The sequence below is a fragment of the Rhipicephalus microplus genome, chromosome X (assembly GCF_043290135.1).
Source record: "Rhipicephalus microplus isolate Deutch F79 chromosome X, USDA_Rmic, whole genome shotgun sequence".
Taxonomy (NCBI): domain Eukaryota; kingdom Metazoa; phylum Arthropoda; class Arachnida; order Ixodida; family Ixodidae; genus Rhipicephalus; species Rhipicephalus microplus.
The window spans coordinates 449327860-449352138 of NC_134710.1; positions in this window are offsets into that span (position 1 = coordinate 449327860).

Genomic DNA, 24279 nt, shown 5'->3' on the forward strand with positions numbered 1-24279 from the left:
ACTTGGGTTGCCCAAGACGACACTTTTTATTGAGTGAACATGTGCCTAGTCAAATAATCTAGAATTTACGCACACAGCCGAGCGTGCTTTCCGCAAGGCAATTGTTAATAAGTAGTGTTCAACGTCCCAACACCACAATTTGTTTATAAGAGATATACCATAGTGGAGGACTCCAGAAATTTTGACAACCTGGGGTGCTCTAACAAGCACCCAAATCTGAGCGCATGGGCCTACAGCATTTTCGCCTCTATCGAAAGTGCAGCCGCCGCAACCAGGATTCAATCCCGTGACCTGCGGGTCAGCAGCCGAGTACCTTAGCCACTGAACCGCTACGGCAGTGCCTTTGCGCAAGACAGTGACATAAAAATACAAGCGAGCGTTGCAGTATAATAATGTTGCAATAAAATTTCAGCAGATGCAACAGCTTTCACTGTGGATGCCATTTTCAAACAGAACAGTCAGCGGGTATAACCACGCGTTGCAAGGTGGATCGACGTCTTTGGGTCATTTCAGTAGGCTAAATTTCTACCTAAAACATACGGCGTGACGACAGCACTCACGTTGGCTGTAAATTTTAGAGAAACAAAGTGCACGCTTCGGTGGGATAATATGCATAAAGAAGCTGTTGTGTATTCCTCAAAGTCCGAGATCCTCAATGGTCGTGCAACCCTTCACTATTGCGTGCTGGGTCAAAGGAATATATCCATGTAATGTTTACAGCCAGCCTATAGACCGCAACCACAACTGACGGTGTGGGCTTACATCACTGGTCCATTTAGTGTTGTATTTGTTACAGTAAAAAGTAACTAAATACGTTACTTGTTACTCTAATAAAAAGAAAACACTTCACGGCTCTACGTTATATATATATATATATATATATATATATATATATATATATATATATATATATATATATATATATATATATTATTACAGGAATCGGCGAGTCCGTGGGCTGCTCCCGTCATTCTAGTGAGGAAGAAGGATGTTGCGTGGAGATTTTGTGTTATATATATATATATATATATATATATATATATATATATATATATATATATATATATAAATACAGGAAACGGCGAGTCCGTGGGCTGCTGGAAGAAGGATGGTACGTGGCGATTTTGCGTTGACTACCGCAGACTGAATTCTGTTACCAAGAAAGACGTCTATCCACTGCCGCGCATCGATGGCGCTCTAGACTGCCTGCATTCTGCGTCCTACTTTTCATCTGTCGACCTGAGATCAGGTTACTGGCAACTTCTGATGCACGCAGCTGACAAAGAAAAGACGGCATTTGTTACGACCGACGGACTTTACGAGTTCAACGTTATGCCATTCGGATTATGTAATGCTCCTGCGACATTCGAAAGATTTATGGACACTATATTGCGTGGTTTAAAATGGCAAATATGCATGCGTTACCTTGATGATGTCGTAATTTTTGGGCGTACGTTTGAGGAGCACAACACTCGCCTAGACCTCGTGCTCAGCTGGATTGAAAAAGCTGGATTTGTATTGAATTCAAAAAAGTGCCACTTTGGCGAGCGACAGACATTGGTGTTAGGACAAAGATGGCATTAGACCTGACCCGCAAAAGACAGCGGCCGTTGAATCGGTCGAGCGTCCTAAATCTGTGAAACAACTGCGTAGCTTCATCGGGCTCTGCTCGTATTTCCGCCAGTTCGTACCCAAGTTTGCGGATGTCGTTCACCACTTGACGAGCCTTCTACGCAAGAACAGCCCGTTTCAGTGGACCTCCCAGTGCGATGCCGCTTTTCACAAGCTTAAGTGTTTGTTAACTTCGCAGCCAATACTTCGGCACTTCAATCCTTCGTCACCCACGAAAATTCACACAGACGCAAGTGGCATCGGTATCGGTGCTGTTCTCCTTCAGCGTTCTGGCAAGAAGGAACACGTTGTGGCGTACGCAAGTCGTTCTTTAAGCAAGCCTGAACGCAACTACTTAGTGACCGAACAGGAATGCCTAGCGGTAGTCTTTGCCGTGCAACGGTTTCGCTGATACATCTATGGTCGCCCGTTCACTATCGTCACAGATCACCATTCCCTGTGTTGGCTGGTCAACCTTCGTGACCTATCCGGCCGCCTCGCACGATGGGCCATTCGTCTGCAAGAACATGTCTTCACCATTTCATACAAGACCGGCCGTCTACACGCTGATGCGGATTGCCTTTCCAGAATGCCGCTACCATCGACAGATTGTGAAAGCGATAACTTTGACCACCTTATCGCTTCGCTGTCGTCTGGTTTTCCCGATGCCATGACTTTCGCCGCTGAGCAGCGTAATGACCCAAGCTTGAAAGCTCTGTTCCCTGGAGCGAGAAATTTATTAAGCGAAGGCCGATTCTGCGTCCGATCCGAAATGGTCTTCTTTACCAGAGAAACTTGTCCACGACGGGCGCCCGCTTTCTGCTAGTTGTTCCTCCGTCTCTCCAAACGTCTGTTCTGCATCTCACGCATGATGACCCCACCTCTGGCCATCTAGGCATCGCACGAACACTTAGTCGCACGAAAGAGAGGTTCTATTGGCCGAAAATGAGCATAATTAGGTGCCATTTCGGTGAAAGTATTTCGTGAGAAATATTCCATTTCGTGAGAAATATTTGTATATAGTGAAGAGACATCAAGAGTAACCAAGTACGAGTTTTTCGTCAAACTCGCACTTGGTTACTCTTGATGTCTCTTCATTATATACAAATATTCCTCACGATGACGGCATAGCTGCATTACAAAACATGCACACAAACCATAGACAATCTTGCACCCCAGATTTCTCTGCCATTGCAACTTTGACGAGGATGGTCCCCGAAATAAATTCATTCGAGTTTAACCAAGAGTATTTTCGACAAATCAGCGGGACCGCTATGGGCACCAAAATAGCACCTAATTATACTAACATATTTATGGTAAAGCTAGAATCTGAATTTCTTGCATAAAGTTCCTTGAAACCAATGTTATACAGAAGATACATAGACGACATCTTCCTTATTTGAACCCACAGCGAGGACGAACTTCTCAGCTTTATTGACACTTACAATGCTGTACATATGAACATACACTTCACTCACACATACTCGCAAGTTACCGTAAATTTTCTTGATGTTACCATAACGATAGAAGAAGAGAAGCTCTCTACAACCCTATATCGCAAACCAACGGAGCGACAACAATACCTCCATTACCAAAGCGATCACCCACGCCACAGTAAAAACAGTATTCCATACAGCCAGGCTCACCGGTTTAAGCGAATCTGCTCTAGAGACGCTGACTTTGACACGAGCTCACAGAGGCTAAAACTTATGCTCGAGAAACAAAAATACCCCCCACATGTAAATAATGACGCTGTTCAAAAGCGAGAAAACTAAAGCGGGAAGACTTACTTATGAAGCGACCACCACGAGAAGACCCGCAACAAACAACCCTCTGCTTGACTTACTGCACAAACTTCCCCAATGTAAGCAAAATCCTTAAACGACATTACAACATTCTGGCACAAAGTGAACGTCTGAAAAGCGCATTCCCATCCGCTCCAGGCGTCGTTTACCGACGACCACGTAACCTCAAAGACACCCTTGTCCACTCCCAAATTAACACATCACCCCCCAATAATTCATGCCGCCCTTGTTTAAAGCCGAGATGTCTTGTATGTAAGGCGATGCGAGAAACAGACAAAACAACCAGCACGCAATCCAAGTTTTCGATTAACATACGAGGAAACCTAACATGCGATTCCTCTAATGTGAAATACCTACTCGAATGCAACGTGTGTGGTATGCAGTACATCGGACAAACAGAAACACCATTTAGGATTCGCTTCAATAATCACAGAGCCCATGCGAAATCAGCCCCAAGTCTACCTCTATCAAAACATCTCAATCTTCCCGACCATGCATTCGACAAACTATCAGTAACGCTCTTAGAGACGGCATTTAAATCAAATGGAGAACGTGAACAACGAGAGTAATACCTTATTCACCGATTTAACACCCTCGATAGAGGAATAAATGAGAATCCTGGTACACTTGCAGTAAATAAAGCATTAGAAAACAATAACGGCAACAATGAAAATAGTAACTGAGTTCACGGCACTGCAGCTGCGAAGGGCACTGGACAACCCGAAACAATTTCAAGTGTAACTACTCTTCAAAAGTGCAGCTGTGATCTCTTTTCTGTTTTATTTTACTACCCAATCAATTGTGTCATGCATGACATGCCCAACAGCAACCCTGTGCACAGCCGGGAGGTCCCCACTACACGCGTAATCCAGAAGCGGGCAAGGAATTCGCATTGCGCCCACTTACCAGCCTCTACTGCAATACGGGGCACCCCTCTTTTTGCGACAAAATGTTGACAGGGCGCCGAGTAGTTAAAGGCTTAGAACTTCCTAAAATGCCCGCTTAACAGCCTCTGCCACAATACGCGGCACCCCTCCTCCTGCGACGAATTTTTTATGGGACTCCAAGTAGTTAAAGGCTTAGAACTTCCTAAAAAAGCTCTTTTTTCTCCTACACCGAACCGCCAGTGCCAGGAGGCGCCGTCTGGTCGGGAGGAATGCGTTAGTGAAAGGAAACATACACAGACCGCTGACATCAGAAAGGTGAAGGGGAGAAGGGGGAGAGAGATGAAGGGGGAAGTGGAGGGAAGAGTGAAGGGGGGAAGTGGAAGGAAGAGTGGAAGGGTGGCGCCCGAGGGGAGTCCACCGTATATTATTTTTCTCTTCTTCTCTTTTTCTTCTTTTTCTTTTCTTTTTCTTTTTTCCTTTTTTCTGTTTTTCTTTTCTGTATTTTTTCCTCTTTCTTTGCCCTTTGATTTGAGATTGTATAAAGCTGAGCACCAACAAACTGTATCTTTAATCCTGATGAAGGCCAGACTCTAGGCCAGAACGTCGAAACAAACCACGTTGTGACCGCTCACGGAGTATCTACTGGACTATATGCAACGCTACGGCCACTCAACCACCATGCCTGCGTATATATATATATATATATATATATATATATATATATATATATATATATATATATATATATATATAAATATATATATATATATATATATTGTTACGACCTCAGTAGGCGTCTGGGGGTTTATTGATACACGGTTCGAGGGACGAGCCGTATCGGCGCAGGCAGATGATGATGATCTTCTTCTTCCACACCCCTTGCTTCTTTTTCCTTCTTCGTCCGGCACATACGTGGCGTAACATTTCCCCCCTCGCAGACAAAGCGCGCCGCGCGTTTCATGCAGTGTCGCGTTGACTGAAAGGCTTCAGGCGAGCGACATGCGTGACCTCTGTCTTTCTGGAACGTCTCCCGCTAGCTGTAAGACGTGCGATGCGGTAGTCGACTGCGCTCAGGCGGTCAAGGATAACAAAAGGTCCGATGTAGTGCGCGAGCAGTTTTTGGCACAAGCCACGTTTGCGTAAAGGCTTCCACACCAACACGAGATCTCCCGGAATATATGTGGCCTGCCGGTGCTTGCTGTCATAACGAACTTTCGATCTGTCTTGCGAGGCTATTGTACGTAAACGAGCAAGACGACGAGCTTCTTCGGCGAGACAAAGAGTTTCTGCTAGGGAGATTTCTGATTGGTCCCGATCAGAGAAGGAAAATATTGTATCCAGAGTATAACGGGGGGGTCGAACATAGAGGAGGAAGAACGGGCTGTAGCCGGTGGTCTCATGTTGGGAAGTATTAAACGCGTATGTGACGAACGGCAAGACATCGTCCCAGTTCTTGTGGTTCGAAGCAACGTACATAGAAAGCATATTCACCAGTGTTCGAATTGTTCGCTCGACGAGACCATTCGTCTGCGGGTGATAAGGCGTCGAGTGTCTGAGCTCTGAGCCACACATACGGAGAAGTTGTTCGACAACGTCTGCCGTGAATTGACGTCCACGGTCACTTATGATGACGCGAGGGGGCCCATGACGCAGTATGATAGAATGGAGAAGGAAGGACGACACTTGACCAGCAGTCGCGGATGGCAGGGCAGCAGTCTCGCAGTACCGAGTAAGATGGTCAGCACATACCACAATCCATCTGTTGCCTTTCGATGAACGCGGAAAAGGGCCCACCAGGTCAATGCCAATTTGTTCGAACGGAGAACTGGGAGGCGTCACAGGTTGTAGATGTCCGGCCGGAGCTGCTGAGAGAGATTTGTGCGCCTGGCATTGCGCACAACTGGCCACGTACAACTCAACTGACTGGCGCATACGTGGCCAGTAGAAGCGTTCCTGGGTACGATGAAGAGTGCGCGTCGTTCCGAGGTGACCTGAAGTGGCGTCATCATGCATGGCGTACAAAACAGATGACCGTAGTGCCTCTGGAACCACCAGCAGGAAGCGGGAACCGGTGCCGGAGATGGATTTCTTGTACAGTAGACCATCACGGACGCAAAAGCGGCTTTCCGGAGTGGATGCTTGTGCGATCACGAATAACGGATTCAAACTCACGTCCTTCCGCTGCTCAGTTTCAAAGGTGGCCTTATCCGGGAACGCTGGTGCTACGGACGCAATCAGATGATCGAAATCGTCAGCGTCGCAAACTGTAGCATCAACTGGCATCCTTGAAAGGCAGTCTGCGTCCGCGTGTTTCCTGCCGCTCTTGTACGATACCGTGAAGTTGTACTCTTGCAGCCGGAGGGCCCAGCGTGCTAGACGGCCTGACGGATCCCGAAGGTTGATAAGCCAGCACAAAGAATGATGATCCGTAACTACTTGGAAAGGACGACCGTATAGGTATGAGCGGAATCGCTGCACAGCGAAGACGAGTGCAAGGCATTCTTGTTCGGTCACAGTGTAATTGCGTTCCGGCTTACTTAAAGTACGACTGGCATATGCGATTACGTGTTCCACTTGATTACATCGCTGTATGAGGACTGCACCTATGCCAATGCCGCTTGCGTCGGTGTGAACTTCAGTCGCCGCAGAAGGATCGAAGTGCCGCAGGATAGGCTGCGACGTGAGCAAGAACTTCAGTTGGTTGAAAGAAGTTTCACAATCAGGAGTCCATTCAAAACTAGCACCTTGGCGGAGAAGACAGGTCAGTGGAAAGGCAACTTCTGCAAAGGCGGGAATAAATCGGCGAAAGTAAGAGCAGAGGCCCAAGAAGCTCCGAAGCTCCTTCACTGAGCCAGGTGGTTTAAAAGCTCTAACAGCCGCCGTCTTATTCGGGTCGGGCCTGATGCCATCCTTGTTGACGAGATGTCCCAGCACCAGTGTTTGTCGAGCTCCGAAATGACACTTCTTTGCATTAAGAACCAAGCCAGCATTTCGAATACATTTCAAAACCAGCTCTACCCTTTCGTTATGTTCACTGAATGTACGCCCGAAGATAACAACGTCGTCAAGATAACACATACAGATGTTCCACTTCAGGCCGCGCAGAATGGTGTCCATGAATCTTTCAAATGTAGCGGGCGCGTTACATAGACCAAAAGGCATCACGTTAAATTCATATAGTCCATCCGGAGTAACGAAAGCCGTCTTTTCTTTGTCCATTGAATGCACAGGTATTTGCCAATAGCCTGAGCGTAAGTCTATGGACGAAAAGTAGGATGCTGAATGGAGGCAGTCTAGAGCGTCATCAATGCGTGGGAGAGGGTAGACATCTCTCTTTGTGACGGAGTTTAGACGGCGATAGTCCACACAGAATCTCCAGGTACCATCCTTCTTTTTGACTAGAATCACGGGAGCCGCCCAAGGACTCGATGATTCTCGAATGACACCCTTCTGCAGCATATCACGCACTTGTTCATCAATTATCTTGCGCTCAGACGGCGACACTCGGTAGGGTTTCTGGCGGATGGGCTGTGCTGTTCCCGTGTTTATCCTGTGGAGAATCCGAGACGCGGGAATCGAGGGCGCATGGTCATGGGAAAAATCGAAAATCGCCACGTATTTCGACAAAACGTCCAGAAGCATGCGGCGTTTGTCAGTAGTAAGTGACTTGTCGATCATAGGTAAAAGTTTTGAATCGGCCGTAGAAGTATTGGCTGAGGCCCCACCTGGAGCATCACTGAGGGCAGCCACTGCCATCGGTGAGTATGTTTTGAACTTGGCAAGCTTCAGTCCTCCTGGTAGAACCACCGACTCAGCTGAACAGTTTACCGCCCATAGTCCTGTGCGTCCTTGAACGAGTGACACTATGCAATGCGGCACCAATGTGTTCTTCTTAATGCAACTGAGATGAAAGGGCTCCACTAATGCGTCGAACGCACTGTCACTGTTTTCAATGCGTGAAGAGTATACAGGAACACAGACTGCAGAGAATGCCGGCACAATGCTATCTTCACTGACCCGGAGCGCACCGTGCTCCCTGTCTGAATTCTCTAATAGTTCTCCAGGGGCAGCATCACATATGTACACCTCTCCATTTCTACAATCAACAGTGGCGCCACACATTCGAAGGAAGTCAATCCCCAGGATTATGTCGTGTGTGCTCCTTGGAAGAATCGTAAACTCTGTGACAAACACTTGATCACCCAAGCACACTTCTGCGGTACAGACACCAATGGGACACAGCGAGTTACCACCAACGCCACAGAATGTTGTTGCCTTCTCCCACAAAAACATCACCTTTTGTCCTAAACGGTGTTTAAAAGCAGCACTCATAATCGAAACTGTAGCACCAGTATCCACCAAAGCCATCGTACACACACCATCAACAAAAACTTCTACCTTGTTCTTGAACATCAACACAGACGGGGGTATTTCGTTTTGCAGCAAGTCACCAGCGACCTCACCCCCATCGGCCGCACTGTTTAGTTTTCCTGATGTGGTGACGATGGGCGGCGCCGTGGCGATGGAGACCGGTGGGATCGAGGCGCAGGAGGTGGCGTCACACTTCGATCAGAGGCAGGGGAGTTGTTGCGCCAGTGTCCGTGCCAGAAGCTGCTGCCGGGTCTTGAGTCGGTGGGCCAGTGTCCTTGAAAAGGTGGGACAGCAGGTTTATCGGTCAAGCTTGTCCACTGATCATAGCGTGGTATGCGCGAACGATCGCAATACCTCGATATGTGACCAGTCAGACCACAGTTGTAGCACACAGGCGCAGGACGAGGTCGTCGCCGTTCTTCGAAGTGTTCACGTCTGCGAGCGTTCGCGTAAGCCCGAGATTCAATGAAATCAGTTGTCGGTGGGTGGTATGGGCGTACGGAACGGAAACGTTGAGGGTACTGTGATCGCTCGTAAAAAACCGGACTTGACTGCTGAATACGCCGAGGCCCTGCAACCTCCGTTGCGTTGACGGATGGATGTTCATAAACTGTAAGCTGTGGGGCAGTGGTGTCCTGCGGGAAATAGGATGGAGACGTGGCAGCTGCCCGTTCACGTGTCATTTCGCCATGTCTGAGTAACTCTTCCCGAACAATTTGGCGGATGGTTGCCGAAAGGTCACCAGTTGAGGCCGCTTCTATGCTGGCTACTGAGGTGACATTTGCCAGACGACCAAACTTAGGCGCTATTCTGCGCTGCTTCAGGGTTTCAAACGTGCGGCAGTGCCGTACAACGTCAGACACTGAAGTCAGGCTTTCCCTGCTAATAAGGAAGTTGTAAACATCTTCTGCAATTCCCTTCAGCAAATGCCCCACCTTGTCCTCTTCCGACATGCTGGAATCGACTTCCCTACACAGCCTCAAAATCTCTTCAGTATACACGGTGCAGGTCTCACCGGATAGCTGGGCCCTCTGTGCAAGACTCTGCTCGGCAAGCTTCTTTTTTGCAGCTGAGTTGCCGAAACACTTCTTGATTTCTTCAACAAAGCGTTCCCATGTTGTCAGAATATCTTCATGGTTCTCATACCAAACGAGGGCAACATCAGTGAGGTAGAAAACAACGCGTGACAGTTGGGAGGCAGCATCCCATTTGTTGCAGTTGCTTACTCGCTTGAAATGTTTGAGCCATGAGTCCACGTCGTCATTGGCCCTCCCGGAGAAGGTTCGTGGCTCTCTGTGATACGGCCAAGAACTGCTGGGGACTGGTTCCCGAGCTTCTGTTTCGTCAGGCATGATGGCCAAAGAAGGAGGCAGGCCGGCGAGGCGACGACTCCGGCGAAATCCGAGGGGTAGCGGTCCCGTCGTTGGTTCCTATACCCAGCACCTTCCACCACTCTGTTACGACCTCAGTAGGCGTCTGGGGGTTTATTGATACACGGTTCGAGGGACGAGCCGTATCGGCGCAGGCAGATGATGATGATCTTCTTCTTCCACACCCCTTGCTTCTTTTTCCTTCTTCGTCCGGCACATACGTGGCGTAACAATATATATATAACCTACAATGGCAATTTTTATATCTCAAATTCATGTTTCACACATATTAACCCAAGCAAGGATTATACTCAAAATGTTCACTTAACGACAATTATTTGTATAAATGTGCAGAACCATAGCAATGTTATGTAGAAGTTTAATGATACCTGCACATGTGATGGCTTCTGACTCTGCAGTGTCACAGGGTGAAACCATTCTTTTTTCATTAGAGCATTATACACAAAGTGAGGTTCAATATTCCATGGTATCTACAAATAAACTATTACTGAACTTTGAAGAAATTTACGATGATCGGCCTTTTCTTCATCTTTCAGCACCTCCAATAAGGCATGTCGAAATCGGTACTGTTGGCCCTATAGCCACCAAAATGGCCCGCCACGCGCCAGTAGGCAATCATGGAGGCCTACACAGGTCTACATTGGTGCCTTTTTATTGAAGGGTGGGGGATCGGGAGATGTCGTGGGGAGGAGACGGGATACTTGCAAGTTTGTGACACCAGATGAGGCTTGCAAAGGCGTAAGTTTAAAAAAATCACGAAGAGGGACACACATCTTGAAATAGCAGCCATTTTGTTTTAATATGTTGCAGGTTTTATTTTTGTTTATATAGGAATTAAAATCATGCCTAGAAATCAAACTGACAAACGAACATAGGTTCCCAGCAAACGTAATTGCATTCTTCTATTGAGTCTTTTCCGGAACCAGTGGAGAGTGGCAGTTGCGATTTTAATTGTCTCACACAGCTGATGGGTATTGAGCACAGGTACACGCTACAAAAACATTAAAAAGTTGAATGTTTTTTACACACTTATCAAACATCCTTATTTGTGATGTTTGTTGTTGTTGTTGTTGTTAGTGGTTCATGATGAAAAGGAAGAAGGCCCCTTATTTCTGTCTGCCTACAGGTGACACGGCGCAGTGCCTTTGGGGTGAGGTGGAGGGGGATGAAGGAGGATAGGAGAAATAGTGTGTGGTGTGTAATGAGGCATGTCCGGTTCACTTCAGCGCGAGCAGCAGGCCGTCGGCAAGGTCAAGGGCAGCATGGCTCTTGGGATCAGCGGTAGGCAGCGATTCCTGACTCCTCCACGAACTCCGCCAGGCTGCGGAGTGCTGCTGGATGTGGACGAGACGGGAACAGCGGGTGTTCCAGGGTGGAGACGGGCAGACCCTGTCTCCTGTAGGCCGCGTAGGCCCTCAAGCGTTCCTGTGCTAAGCCAAGGCAGCCACAGAGGAGGTGTTCGAGGGTCTCTGGGTCCCCGCAATGGCTGCAGGCCGGGGAGGGACAGAGGCCCTTGGCGTGGCGGCGGGACACTGTCCACACACAGCCGGTCCGCAGTCGCAACAGGGAGGCCCGTTCTCTCCTGGTGAGACCCGTCTCTGGGAGAGGCTTTGGTCTTCGCCCGCTGGCCACCCTCGGGTCTGTGTGGACTGTGACGAGGAGCCTCTTGAGACGGGCCTGCTAATAGTCTCTGGCTGCCACGGCACAGGAGTGGGGGTACCAGGCTGGTGGGCAACCTTGGCGAGTGTGTCCGCCTTTTCGTTTCCAGCGATGCCCACATGGGAGGGCAGCCAGTGGAAGGAGACAGACACCCCGGCGTCGGTGAGGGCCCGAACCTTGGCTGTCAGGAGGCAGGCCGTCAGTCCGGCACGGCGGGAGTTGGCCAGGGTCTGCAGGGCCACCTACCTGTCACACAGGACCGCGGCTGGCTCAAGGGGGATGTCCTCGGGCAACAGGTCTGCTGCGAGATGGAGTCCAGCCAGTTCTGCAGCCGTGGAGCTCACCGGGAAGGGTAGCCTGCACTGCCTGCTGTTGGCTCTGGACGGGATTACGCATGCGGCCGCTGCGGTCCCGTCCGGCATCACATATCCGTCCGTGAACACCTACAGCCGTCCCTCAAGTTGTTCCTGGAGCTTGCAGGAGGCCGCCTGTTGCAGTGCGGCTGCAGGCGTCCGTCGCTTGGTTGGCCCTTCTAAGCAGAGGTGGACCTCTGGTGGCTGGTGGTGAGGCGGTGGAGAGGTTTTTGTTGAAATGAAAGATGCCAATTTCTGTCTGCATTTCTGTTTGTGTTTTACTTTTCCTTGATTGCCTCGTGTTCCCGAGAATGTGTACACACTGTATAAGCTGAGCATGCTTACTTGTTTTGTTATCGGTATTCATACCCTGTATCACTTTCAAGTTTTATGTCTCCTCCCCCCTACTGTAATGCCCAAATGGGCGCTGTAGGTACTCGAATAAATAAAATAAATAAATAAATAAACCGGGACTGACGTTTCCGGGACCATCTGGTGGTACAGCAGGCAGAAGCCTCCCATCCGTGATCCTGGCTGACTGGGGAGACGCTCCAGGAGGGCCCTGCCGTCGGTGGCGTGGTGAAGGTTGTCGATGTGGCCCAGCGCACGTTGGAGCATACGTAACATCAGGGGCCACTCTCCCGCCTCCGCGAGAGTCGCTGCCACCGGCGAGTTTTTGAGAAGCCCCAGGATGGCCCTCAGTGCACCCCTGTGGAGTCCCTCCAGCAGGTGTCTCCTGGCCGGTGTCAGGTTCACCAGTGGTAAGGCGTACAGGAGGACCGAGGACGCCGCAGCCTGGTTGAGCCGGAGGGCCCACTTGGTGGAGCAGCCACGGCCACGCAGCTGCAGCCTTCTGATGGCGCCCTGGATGCGCCACACCTTGGTGGCAGCAGCCTTGGCTGCTGGGATCCACGTGAGCCGGTGGTTGATGGTGAGCCCCAGGTACTTCACCACCAGCCTCCAAGGCAGGCTGTGGTTGCCAATCCTCAGCCGTCTCACGTGGGTGCGAGCTGCCGCTAGCGGCTGAATCAGCAGGGCCTCGGTCTTGGTGGCAGACACCTTAAGCCCGATGCCTCCGAGGTAGGTTATCACTGCATCGAGGGCCGCCTGCAGTGATCTCCTGATGGCTGGGATGAACCGCCTTGGTCCCCAGACCCAGAGTGCTACGTCATCTGCGTAGACGGAGCAGCGGGCCGGGAACATGGTGTCTGTCGGGAGGGACGCCGGAAGTCCTGCTAGTGCCATGTTAAAGAGGAAGGGGCTCAGTACTGAACCCTCTGGGACACCAGCAGTGATGTCCCATGGTTGGCTGGTTGCCCCTCCAACACGGACACGAAAGGTCCTTTCGGACAGGAAGGCGGTCACGAAGCCTCGGAGGCTCCCGCCGATGCCGAGGCGGTCCAGGGCCGCCTAAACCGCCACGTGTGGGAGTCCGTCGAAGGCACTCTCCACGTCAAGCATCAGCAGCATGTCCACGTCCCCGCTGCTCCTGGTGTCCTCGAGAGTAGTGACGACGTCTGAGATCGAATCTGCCGTGCACCGGTGTCGCCTGAAGCCCGTCTGCTGCTCCGGGAAGAAGCCCAGGTCGGCAATCTACTCCAGTCTCTCTAGAACCACCCTCTCCATCACCTTGCAGGGCGCGGAGGTGAGAGATACTGGCCGGTACGAGGAGAGAGCCGTGGCCTTCCTCCGGGGCTTCAGGATTGGCGCCACTACCGCAGTTCGCCAGGACTTGGGTAAGACTTCGGTGCGCCTGACGTCGTTGTAGTATGCCAGGAGTCGTTGACGGTCACCTCCATCCAGGTGGCAGAACATCTGGAAGGTGATGCCGTCGGCCCCTGGAGCACTTCGTCGCTTGGTCCTTTCGAGGGCCGCCACCAGCTCGTGTATCCCGATGGGCTCTCCGCACAGCTCCCGCACCTGCGCGGACACCCATCTGGGTTGATGGCAGGAGGTAGGGCAAGGGAGGGCAGCAGGCGGTGGTGCAGCAGGCAGTGGAACTATGTCTCTGGCAGCAAACTGGTCAGCCAGCCATTCTGCCAGGTTTGCAGCCATGATGAACAGGTGAACAGCCAGGGACAGTCCATTGTGTAAGGCCCGTGGCGCCATCAGCAGGCACTTCAGCAGGCGCCAGGCCTTGGTCCCATCACGTGAACGGTTGATTGAAACGCACACGCCCTGCCAGCCCTGGTTCCGGCGCCTGCGTGCGTGGCGTCTGCAGACGGCATCGATTCTCCGGAAGACCGTCCAGAGGTCCGGTTGGGCTTTGTTCTGGGCTTGCCGCTCTGCAAGTCGCCGTGACACCCTCAGAGATAGGTACCAGATATCCGGGACGGGCTGCCCCTGCTGGACCTTGGCAGTGACTGTTGCTGCCCTCGCACTGTGGGCCACCAGTTGCAGCAGGTCCCCGCTGCTCGTGTCCTGCTTGAGTAGCCGCCGGTAGACCTGCCAATCTACCACGCGGTACTCGCGGTCCCATGGAGCCCTACCTCTGAAGGGGGACAGCTTGATGGGCAGGTGGTCCGAGCCCCAGGTGTCCGGGAATGGCGACCAGACGTACTGGCAACCCTCCGTGGCCACGCTGAGATCTATAGCAGTGCTGATGGCCTGCTGCCCACGACGGAGCAAGGTGTTGGCACCCGAGTTCAGGATCGCCAGCCCCAGCTGCTGGAGGATATCACGCACCTCTCTGCCTCGAGCGTCAGTCCTGCGGCCGCCCCAGGCTGGGTGTTTGGCATTGACGTCCCCGCAAAGCAGGAACTTCCTGCCCAGGCGATGCGCCAGCTGCCGGAGGCATCTAGGGTCCCAGGGCTGGCCCGGCCGAACGTAGATGCTGGCCACAGTGGTGTCCTGCCCCCCGATGTAAATGCCGACGGTGCAGCATTCAAAGGGGCCTCCAACCAGGTCAGCCACCTTCACCTCTGCCTGCGGGAGCTCCCGCTTGGCGTAGACAGCACACCGGGAACGCCCTCGCTGGTGGCCGTCGTTCAGACAGGGGGCATCATGGCAGGTCGCCAGAGTGTAGCCAGTCCTGCTGCTGTATCCAACATACCCCGGCAGGCGAAGGTCCACCGCTCGGGTATACACTTCCTGCAATGCAAGCACGTCGTAATTGCTCTGCAAAAGGTGCTCTGCCAGGTCGTCTCTCCGCCACCCCAGCCAGTTGACGTTCCACTGAAGAACGCTTGGGCGGCAGCCTCGACTCGTTCCGGGCGGGGAGCTAGCCATGATTGGCTGTGGGGAGCAGAGAGCCTCCCGTCTGTAAACAGATGGCTCAAAGAGGTGGTCCAGAGGAAGTGATTCTTCCACAGACCGCAGGGTGTGCAGCAGGGTGGTGATGATTTGGTAGGCGGGGTCCACTGGAGGCAACGCTACTGTCACAGCAGGCGGGGCCACAAGAGCCGTGGGCACAGCAGGCTGGCCTCCGGGGACAATAGCAGCAGGCTGGGCTGCGAGAGTGGCAGCTGTAGCAGGCGGGGCCTCTGGAACAGCAGGGGCCGCCAGCGGGGCAATAGGGGCAGCAGTGCCAGTAGACTGCTGCCCCTGGAGTGGCTTGCGACGAGATTTGCGAGGCGCCGGGATGGGTCTTGCTAAAGGGGGGGGGCGGCGAAGGATGGCCCTTCACCACGCTCTAAGTCCACGCCTCCTGAATCTTCTCTCGCACCACGGCTGCCACTGCATGCCTCGAGAGGATGGTTAGGAAGATACCATGATAGTGGCAACCTTCCGCTGCTCCTGCCACCGGGGGCACTCCGGGGTGTCTGCTGAGTGTGGGCCCCCGCAGTTTACACACCGGGGCCGGGTCTGTTTGCAGCTCTCTCCTGGGTGGGTCCGGCCGCATCTGATGCAGCTACCTGGCCAGCTGCAGCTCTCCTTGACATGGCGGAACCGACCGCATTGTCGGCACTGCAGGGGGCGGGGTCTGGCCGGCCGCACTGGGAAGCGTACCAAGAAGAGTGGCACGTGCTCCGGTAGAACAGGGCCGGCGAAGCGGAGCGTCACGGTTCGCCCCTCCCTGGCAGCAGAGAGCACCGGGATGGCCGACTGGATCCCAGGCAGCAGGCTGTCCACCGCAGGCTCCTCGTCGACACCGTGTAGGAACCCCGTGCTGATCCTGTGGTCAGAGGGTTCCTTGGCAGTGACAGGGATCCCTTTTAGCTCCTTAATGGTCAGGAGCTGCACCAGGCACTCTCGCGTGGTGGCGTCAGCAGCCACAATGTTGCGTTTTTGATTTACGTGAACTGCAGCTACGCCGGGCCTTGCAGAGAGCGCCTGTGCGAGGATCAGGCGTGGGGATCCACTGAAAGTACCTCCTGGGGCCGACGGCCGGAAGAGAACTGTGCCCACAATGGCAGGGTCGACCGGGAGGGCCGCAGCAGCAGCAAGGTTTCTGGCACGGCATCGGACACCTCTGGTAGTGACCACCTGGAAGCCCTCTGTGTCTGGGGGACTCCCCGCTGCACTGCTGTGCCTCCTTGTGGTTCCACTGCAGTGGGGGCCTTGCCGAAATGGTGGGGGAGGTTGGCAGCAGTGCCCTCCGATGCAGTAACTGAGGGTTGCTTCTTGGTCGGCTTCTTCTTTCCCTTCTTTCTGCGGTTGGTGGGTGTGGCCCCCGCTGACGGTGTAAGGAGAGTCTTTCGCCGTATAAGGGGCTTCCTTTGGGGTGTTTCCCCCTGCAGCGGTACTGGTAAGAACTTCCTCCACCACCTCCATGGCAGCTGAAGCGTCAGGGGGTGGGTTGTCGGGAGATTCGGTGGTCCTTTCTGCTGCAGGGGCAAGTAGGGTGTTCTCTACTCCTTGGAGAGAGGTTGCTGGCAAGGGCAGTCCTTCTGTGTGGGGGAGGGAGAGCAGGGGTCCCCAGGGGCCGATAGATCGTCCGTTGAGGCCGTAGTAGGGAGTTGGCAAGTGCCTGCAGCATCCGAGCTCGCGGGGTCCGTGCTGCCTGTTGTGGCAGATGATGTCATGTCCGCTGTGGTGGACGCCACTTCTGATTTCACCGTGGTTCTGAACTCGCTCCTGGACAACTCCTCTGAGCCCTGAGAAACGTGTAATTGCTCTTCAGAGGATTCGGAGGGGGTAGTGGCCGTTTGCTTTCGTGGTGCGTGCTCGTCCTCATCCCCACTCTTTTCCCGCAGCCTCTTCCGTGAGTTTGAGAAGTCCATTGCCTCGTCGTCCTCATCAGAGCTGAGAGGTAGGGGTACGCCAGCAGGCCCCTGTGTCTGCCCAGGAGCTTCGGTCTGCATGGGGCTTTGTGGCAGCTCCTCTGCAGTTCCGGTAGCACAGGAGCTACTGGTGGCTGGTGCGGCCCCGCGTGCGCACTGGGAGGCCAGCATGGCGGCCTGTGTGGGCGCGACAGGATTGGCCTGCAGCCGCTTTTCCACTACGGCTTGAATGTTGTCGGTCGCAATCTTTTCGAAGAACAGATGGCGATGTGCCTGGACCTTGTTGGTCGGGAGGCTCTCCGATCTTCGGTGACAGAAAGGGCGCCTCGTGGGCTCCGTAGAAGTTCGGGCAGGAACTGGAGCGCGCTCTGCTGATGGGGATGCCGCGATGGGCGAGCGGGCGTCGGAACGGAGTTGTGCCTTGGCGAGTGCATCGTCACACTCGCGCACGTGTTCACAGAAATGCACGACACCGCTCAAGAAAACACTTTGCGATGAGTGCGAGAGAAAAAAAACGGAAAGCGCGTCTATGCTACGCGCTAGGAGCCGCGCCCCTACACCACGACACACACCGATCGGCCGCGTACAACACGCGAAGTGAAAGAGAAATAATTCACTAACCAGCAGTCTGAAGTGTGGGGGGTTCCGGGGCAATCCATGGCAGGTTAATCCGACAGGAGTTCAGGGTAGAAGTCCGTCACTGATGCCGGAGCAAACGCATTGCTGCGGAAGAGCCGTACTCCTGATGAGCGCGGCCCGCGAGCGAACGCACTCAGTGGGAGTTGGGGAGCCACCGACGTTTTGTAAGAGAAATTTTAAGGGAGCGCACTTGCAAGGGGTGTCCCCCTCCTCTGACCAAGCACAAAGGGGTCAGGGAGTCAATGTTCTCTGCAGGCGTGGTCAACGGGCGTGACCAGTATGGACTCTGGAGTATACACCCATTGGTGCAGGCGTGTGTGCATCCGCCTTTGAGGAGAAAACGCCACTGACTGGTAAAGGGTGCGACTAAAGTCTAGTGAGTGAGAAAAGAGGAGTGGTGCAGTAATATTATACAGGTGTTACTGCTAAAAGACCCTATTGTCACTCCCAGTTCGCGCTGATTAGCTGGTTGAGGAAAGACGAACGAGCATCCGCTTCACTCATTGGACACCATCGAAAGTAATTATCGGCTCAACAAGCTTTCTCTCTCTCTCTAAGTCGATGCCTTAGGCTTTAAAAACGCAGTATGGCACAGCAAGAACAGTGAACTCGCAGCGTGGGAGTAATCGCGATTTTTGCAGTCTCGAGAGCACTGCCTGTGTGGATAATACAGCCGATATGTCTGGAACCGCACCCGTCCCAAGAGATGAAGCTAATGACGAGATGGAAATTGCCGGCCCAAGTATATTTCAGATGCCGGTTGGTAATTTCCGCACAATGCCGTTACACTCGAAAGCGAAGACTAGTTATGTCTGGCAACATTTCGGGCACCTGACGTTTATCACCAGAGGAAAGCAGAAGAAAATCGGAACCGACTATTATTGTGAGAAGTGCTTGACGAAATCATCAAATGACGACGACTCATAGCCATTCGAATTGTGAGTAAAGCGTCTTGGGTGATTTGTTTTGCTAAAATGTTTGGGCTTAGTCTTTGATAATTTCATAGTGAGTGTTCATTAATTATTCTTCTGTTTCTGCTGCAGATGCAAGATAAAACGCTACGCGTAAACAGTGAGCGTGTCGAACATGCAGAGACACTTGGTGTATGAGCACAAACTGCAGGATGATAGCAAGGGTGCATCTAGGGTGACAGTAAAAAATTACTTCCAAGTGGTTCCGAGGCGTAACACGACATCATCGTCTAGGAAGAATTTGTGCGCCAGGGACCTGGTTCTTTTGATTGCCAGAGACCTGCTGCCTTTTAACTTGGTCAACGGTGAAGGATTACAGGTGGGTGTATAGACAATAGCGGCGTGGCTGCATTTCGTTTTTCCAGTGGGCATCCAGCAAGCGATCGACTAAGCTTGCACTGATTGTTACTCCTGGCATTTTCCAGGGCCTCCTTTATTTGCTTTAATGTAAATGTACAGTTTTCGTCGACAATTCGTCTCAAAATACTCACGACGTCATCTCCAAACTTCCTTTTTGAACCCCCCCCATGCTTTGATGTTTCTCTGTCGGTAGCGGTAATCGATCTTGCTTTTTTAATATTGATGCCAAGAGCATCAGCCAGTTGCTTTAAGTCACCGCCACGCTTGCAGAAATCCACAATCCTAGCCCTGTCGACCACCGATACTCGGCTGTTTTTTCGATGAGGTTCGCCGGGGTTCTTAATGTGTGGTCCTCGTTTGCGTCCAGCCATGACTTCAAGCAAAGCTCTCTCTTCGTCTGCAAATGTGCCCGTATGAAAACACACGTTTCAAGAAAACACGCTTCAGCTACACTAAACTTCGTCTGTTACATGAAAACCGGAGTATCTCCTTTGATGCTTTTATAACAAGTTATTTCCACATGAACCAGATTTATTGCACGTTTAGTATTTTTAAGTGGTTGTTTCTAATTGAAAGAAATATCAAGAACGAATGAGTATCATCTGTCGGTCACTGTTCTCACTGGGCTGAGCAGACGACTGCGGTAGCCTAAGCGAATAAGTAGCCAAAGGCCGTCTGCTGAGCAGATGACCCGAATCGATGCATATGTGATGGTGTATAGATGGTTAGCCGGAATGAAGCAGTAGCGATGAAATAAAGACTAACATGGACTCTATGAGCAAATACATTTAAGTACCCATAAATAGAATTACCACTCACTGTATTTTTTTCTTTTGAAGCAATGACACCCAAACGTTAAGGGGAAGGAGCACTGCGCACTTCATTTCATAAGCACTACCATGTATAGCTGAGGGAAAAGTTCTTCCTATGACGTCATGTTTACGTTATTCTGACGTTTATACAATACAAAGTGGCTAACTGTGTGTTTCTGGCACATGGATTAAACTGACTGGCACCTGAATCAATGTCATTGGCAATTGGATTCAATAAGGTGGCACTAGAATTAAACTCACTGGCACGCGGCCTCATTGATTTAGTGCTTGGATTAAATATGTTGTTTCTTGGATTAAATGTTTGGCACATGGATTAAATAGCTCGGCGGTCAGGTTATTTGAATGGCGTGCAGATTATTTAGGCTGCCACTTGTATTAAAGTGAAAGGGTAAACCTGTAGTTGTGTCGCTCTCTTGGGTGGAGGGGGGTCGCTGCTGCTTTGCCCGTTCTTCTTGGCTTTCCATCTTGCCGCTGGTGGTTTCCGAAGGCTCGGGCCGATTCCACTGGCCGGGAGGGGACGCTGTCATGGCGGTGGCGGCTGTCTGAAGACTCGTGGCCGGCCGATTTTTCGGTGTTATATGTTTCGCCCGGTGTATTCTGGGCTTTGGTTCCGCTGTGCGTTTGGCCTTTTCGGGTGAACTGACCAGAAGGTTCCCAGCTGCCTTGAGCCTTCTTTCTCGGGATTGTGTGGTCGAGGTTGGTGATCGGTGCAGCGGGCCTAATTGGCCTGTCATTCCGGTGTGTAGGACCTGTGCGGCAGTTTTCGGCAGCAGGTCACAGGCCTTGCTTCACTCGGCCTTGTCGAGTGAATATCCCGAAGGAAAGCCCCCAGGGAGGTCGTCAGCCATTAGTGGTGGCGACGTGGGACTGCAGAATGCAGTGCCAGAAGGAGAAAGATGAGAAGAAAAAAAAGAGGGGGGGTATAAAAATGGGGAAGGACGATTACATTCTGAACCTTGTAGCCCTAACGAGGGCTGCACGCAAGGTGCGATGCAAGGCTACGAATAAAATTTAAAACAATACGTGCATGTGAGTGCACTAAATAAAAAGAACTGAGAGGAGCAAAAAAACGTACGTCCGTCTTTCATGAAAAACCTGTCGCACCGTCGAGGCTTGCCCAATTACTGAGGCGTATATCCGTCCGAAAATTTTTCTTCCGGTTGGACAGATAAGGGCGGCGTAAACAGCTCCGCTGTTAAAAACACGTGTTCATTTCTGTGCTCAGGCAGACAATCACACGCACAGATTGAAAAATCATTATCCTAGAGTGTAGGCAATGTCCGAGAAAAGTTTGCTTTCATGGTTTAGAAATTATTTTGTATCAATGCTAGAACTATGTACGCAGTAGCATGCATCTTGTCACTTTAAGTAAAGCTTACTGTCGAGGTATCTGTGCTTTGTAAAGCTATACCACAATTTGGCAATCATGTTGTAGCTTCCCGACTGGTTTCAGAGACTGAGCCGAAGTCGAACATACAAACAGGACCACCAGAAATTTGACGTTTATTTCCAGTAACTCATGATGTTCATGACAACCATAGCCCCTTCTGCGATGGGTGCTGTCGTTGCTACCAAAAATGGTAGGCTTAGTAACCACCACCATGGCCTCCTCCGTAGTGTTCCAACGACCAGTAACCGCAGCCCCTTTGGTCGTAGCGCACGCTGACACCAAAGTGGCCGTATTTCTCCTTGTGCAGAGTGACGTCAGGGGCGCCGCCGCCTTGGTCACCGGCGGCCACGATGGGCAGAAGGAAGGCTGCACAAACTGCCAGGACGAGCTGCGTGGTATAGAGAGTGTGTTCATAAGCACTGAGCATTCCGCATGCATTTTCGAGAAATCTGCACTATAAATAAAATAATCATTACGTTAGTGAGCTTTGTATCAATGATTAGGCGAATCAGCAACTAGATTGCGGTCATTATTTTTGTTATGTTCCGTGTATATTCAACAACACTTTTACTTTAGTATAGGACACCAATTATCAGCTACATATACTGAACATATACAAGCTTCGACAAGACACATAAGAATAACGACTCGGCTCCTATAAAAAGTATTATGTTCCTGCTCTTGTAACAGTCACAGCTAGTTTTCTTGATCCAGGATATTCTATTGTTTCCGTTGTCTGCCACTGTTCATATTGTCACGATGTCATGACGCTGATGAAGGCAGAGACGGCTTGTCCAAAATGAAACTGTTTATTTGGCCTATCTCGTGGCCGGTAAATAGAGAGACTGATCATAGCGATACTCACTGGCACTGTCAGCGACAAACAGAGCGTCGGCTATCGATCAACTGACAAGAGGCGAAGCGTGTCGGTATGTATGCATGCACCATCGAATATTCCAGCCTTATCACTGGCTGTCGGGCAAGCTGTGGAATAATCTCGGGTGTTGGCGTCTTGCGCGCAATCTTAACAGAACGATATAATAATCGCCACATTCTCGAGTAATGAGGTGCAATTCGCGCTGAGAATTCCTGACAGGCTTTGTGGTCGAAAACCGAATGAAACAAAAGGAAAAATAAGGAACGCACGTCCCAATATTACTTGTCAAGTAAAGTAGCAAGTCCTTTCTGTGCGCGACGCTCATTTTCCATATCTCCGTTGTTACAATTCGAATAGCAAGCTAGCGTAACACTGAAATTTTACGACACACTAGGAGAATTTGGAATGCTACACTTGAGCGATGAGTATTTGCCACTGAAGTGACGCACTTCATCCCGTGAGCACTTCACTGTTAAATCTAATGGGCAAAGATACTTGTACCTACAATGCAATGTACAAAACGGGTACGGAGCACTTGTCCGCGGTCCGTTCGCTGGCAGTCCGGCCCGCACACGACTGCCTTTGCCCCATGTTTAACCCGTAATGCACTATTATATGCCGCGTTACAACTACGCTGAGATGAAATATAGTTGCGGATGTGATGTCGGTGAAATGCGCACGAGCAAATTGCAAAAAAAGAAAATGTTTAAAATCACCACAGCGCTACAAGCCGCACGCACATTATATGGCGTACATGACTTCCATGTCACGATTACATGTTTAGTCTTGTGATTTACCTTCATCGTCTATTCATGTTACGTAATAATACCAAACTTGGTAGATGTGGAGCTAGCGAAACGACCACGAGCACGCTATGAGCGTAGCATGTAGTCATGTTTTACATGAGACACGTGTAACAATTATCATGTTTGGACGCGTCATTTACCTTCGCCGTCCATTCACGTTACGTAATACGAAATTTGGTAGATGTGGAGCTAGCGAAACGACTGCGAGCACGCTATGAGCGTAGCATGTAGTCAAGTTTCACATGACACACGTGTCACGATTATCTTGTTTGGACGTGTCATTTACCTTCGCCGTCCATTCACGTTACGTAATACCAAATTTAGTAGATGTAAAGCTAGCAAAACGGCCCCGAGCTCGCTAGGAGCGTAGCATCTAGTCAAGTCTTACATGACACGCGTGTCAAGATTATTATGTTCGGATGTATAATTAACCTTCGCCGTCTATTCGCGTTCCGTATACGAAATTTGGTAGATGCGGAGCTAGCGAAACGGCCGGGAGCAAGCTATGAGCGTAGCATGTAGTCATCTTTTACATAACACACATATCATGATTGTCATGTTTAGGCGTGTCATTTACCTTGGTCGTCTATTCACGTCACGTGATCCCAAATTTGCTATATGTGGAGCCAGGCCGGGCTTGACTGCACCTGTGCGGGCTTCTTTTCTTACGGCCTTCTCACCTGTCACGAGTACAATGGGAGAGTTTCCGAGTATGTTTCGCCACCCGTGGGCGGTAGGGGTGCAGCGACCCTGACCTTGCATCTTCTGAGCCGCGCACACAGCACAAGGGAGTTTGTGGACGTGCAATCGTGAAATAGGTTCTCGACGAAAATGAGGAGGGGGATTATTAAAGAAATCGAGAATAGAGAGAGGATTGTGTACTAAAAGAAAACTAATTTACCAGACTGCTTGCCGCTTATTGTAGGTATGTATGCGCTCGTAGATAATGGAAGCTGAAACTCAGTGAAAATGCGGAATAATCGGCTAATGAGAGGCAAAATTCAGAAAACATAGAGCACTGACAATGATCAGAGAGATAGAAGAACAATGCTGCACATGTTCTGCAATCAGCGAGCTCTAAGCACCTTTGGCCCTTGGTCTCGTTGTACAACAATGTCGCAATTAAGAGAGGTCGCTCACGAGCGCGCCTTCCCTTTTGTAGTT